This window comes from Rhinoderma darwinii, chromosome 2, assembly GCF_050947455.1.
Source record: "Rhinoderma darwinii isolate aRhiDar2 chromosome 2, aRhiDar2.hap1, whole genome shotgun sequence".
In the NCBI taxonomy this organism is placed as follows: Eukaryota; Metazoa; Chordata; class Amphibia; order Anura; family Rhinodermatidae; genus Rhinoderma; species Rhinoderma darwinii.
This window is the reverse complement of record NC_134688.1, coordinates 221,123,232-221,125,930: the sequence shown is the minus strand read 5'-3', so window position 1 is coordinate 221,125,930 and position 2,699 is coordinate 221,123,232.

The window sequence follows — 2,699 nt, the reverse complement described above, 5'->3', positions numbered from 1 at the left end:
GTGTGTGTGTGTGTGTGTGTGTGTGTGTGTGTGTGTGTGTGTGTGTGTGTGTGTGTGTGTGTGTGTGTGTGTGTGTGTGTGTGTGTGTGTGTGTGTGTGTGTGTGTTTGATAGAGATAGGACAGCAGGATTCTACACTTCTCTGTGTGCTATATATAGAAGACATGATAGCAGTTAGGCTCTGTCCACTATCTCAGAAAAAACTGAGAGTTAACAGCCTGCAGAGGGGTAAATGTCTAAAAATGCAGAATAAAAGTCATGCAATGTCCAGAAATAGTGTTATTCCTCATATGACACATAAGACAGCTTATTTTGAAAAGTCACCTGAAAAGTTAGGTATACTTTAAGGTATTAATAGTCCATATGCACTGACATACGACTACTCATGGAGACATGAATTATCCTGTATTTCACATAAGGCGAGCCTAAGCTGCCATCTTCCTTGTCATGGGCCATTGCTATGGTATGTAGTTAGAACTACCCCATCTAAAACGGAAACTTTAGGTTTTCACTACAGCTACCAGCAAGCTCCTGCTTCAAGTTTTATTAATTTGGGTACCAAGTTGTACTATATTAGAACTTATGGCTGGGGTATACTTATTAACATCTTAAATGGAGTCTGTCAGCAGTTTTGACCCTTCCCCCATACTGCTGACAGCGCAAGGTAGGTGACGTGGAAACCTATTTTAACATACCTGTTCATAGTAGTAACGTAACAGAGAGTTTTAATCACTCACGTGCCGTGATGCAGTGTCGGAGCTTTTGGCAGTAAACCTCCCCCCCCCCGCAAACCTCTCCCCTCTGCTCTTGAGTGACAGCTTTAAAGGTCCCCTGCGCCATACAATGTGCTACACCAGTTTTGATCCATCTCCCCCTTTCTTGCAGCTGAAAATATTTTAACATTTCTTTTTTGTGTGTTTGTATCAGGACTAGAAAAACAAAATGTGCTGACACCGATGGTATGGATTTTAAAATCTCCAACAATACAGTAAATCAGAAATGTGAAGATGACAGACCGCATAGTGCATCCTGTAGAGTGAACTTTTCAATCACCTCCTAATTTCTATTTTCAAGACACTGAGAGTGGAAACGAAGATGGAAAAAAAATTTCAATCAAGGAATTCATAGAAACACTACCGAGTTTACTCCCGAGAGCAAAACCATACAATGCGTTCGATTCAGTCTGGCTAAAAAATGAAATCCTGCAAAAAAAGTTGCCATGGGCAACACCATGCAATAGTTTTTATACCAGGCACTCTAGCTGAATGAGCATTGTATTGTCGAAAAACTGTTACAATTACATTGATGAACCCATGTATTAAAATTGTACATAAAACAAGGATTCTTAATTATTTTTAATATGGGGAAGTGACGCTCAAGTTTAGAAAACGTTTGCCTCCTCTGAATTATTTTGTCCTTTGAAATATATTTGCTTTCCATAAAAAGTACAAATGGAAAGTCATGGAGGTGTTCCTACTGCCGTTTGTGTAATAAAAGGCATTATTACAATGCAGCCACAGAACAGACCAGAAGCTCACTGCTATTTTCTCAGGACTAGAGAGTAAACTGCAGGATAAATCTGTATTAGCCAGCAGGGTACGGAGAGAGTACTAGAAGCATCGCGCATGAGCGTTCCCCCTGTTGTGAAAATACACACTCCCGAAAGGACACGTCACTAGTGACGTGCGGTATACTGGGCTAGGACTATCAGCTCCTAGCCCATGTGATCGGTATACAGCACGTCACTAGAGATTGATGGAAAAGGGACGTCAGAGGTCACATGACGCGCAGCGAGAACAGAGAAACAGCACTTTGGAAATAGTAAATTACAAGGTTAGATTCCGGGAGAGACACTAGATAAAGTGCCCCGATATCAATTTAACTCGGAAAACCCCTTTAAATAGCATCTAGCACTCATTTTCTCAGTAGATCCACTAGCAATCTGTCAGAGAAACTAAGGGTCAACTCACACGCTGTGCTAGAGCTGCGGTTAGAGCCACATTGAAAAACTGCATGTGTTTTACCGTGATTTGGTGAGCTTTTTGTTGCGGTTGCGTTTACCGCATTGAAAAACTAACAAAATCCCGGTAAAATTGCATTTTGTTTTCAAATGCAGTTCTAACCGGACCTCAATTGCAATGCGTGAATGGACCCTTGCAAACATTTGCGAAAGAATGGCTCGTTCTAAAGAGCTCACTGAACTCCAGCATGGTACTGTAATAGGATTCCACCGTTTGCAACAAGTCAGTTTGTGAAATCTCTTCCCTCCTAGATATTCCACCATCAGCTGTGAGTGGTATTCAAGTGGAATCGTATAGGAACCCACAGTCACTCAGCCATGAAGTGGCAAGCCACGTAAAGCTACAGAGCAGGGTCGCCAAGTGCGGAGGCGCATAGTGCATAAATGTCGCCAACACTCTGCTGACTCAATAACTGCAGAGTTCCAATCCTCCGGCATGATCAGCACATAAACGGTGTGGCGGGAAATTACATCTCCAAAGACAATGCCAAGCGTCGGATGGAGTAGCGTAAATGTGCTCTGCGGACTGGCGACTCACGCTTCTTTATCTGGCAGTCTGATGGACATGTCTGGGTTTGGCGAATGCCAGGACGTTTCCTGACTGCATTGTGCCAACTGTAAAGTTCGGTATTTTGAGAAAAAATACGGATTTCCCTGGCGCTACTAACTGGTAAAACCCC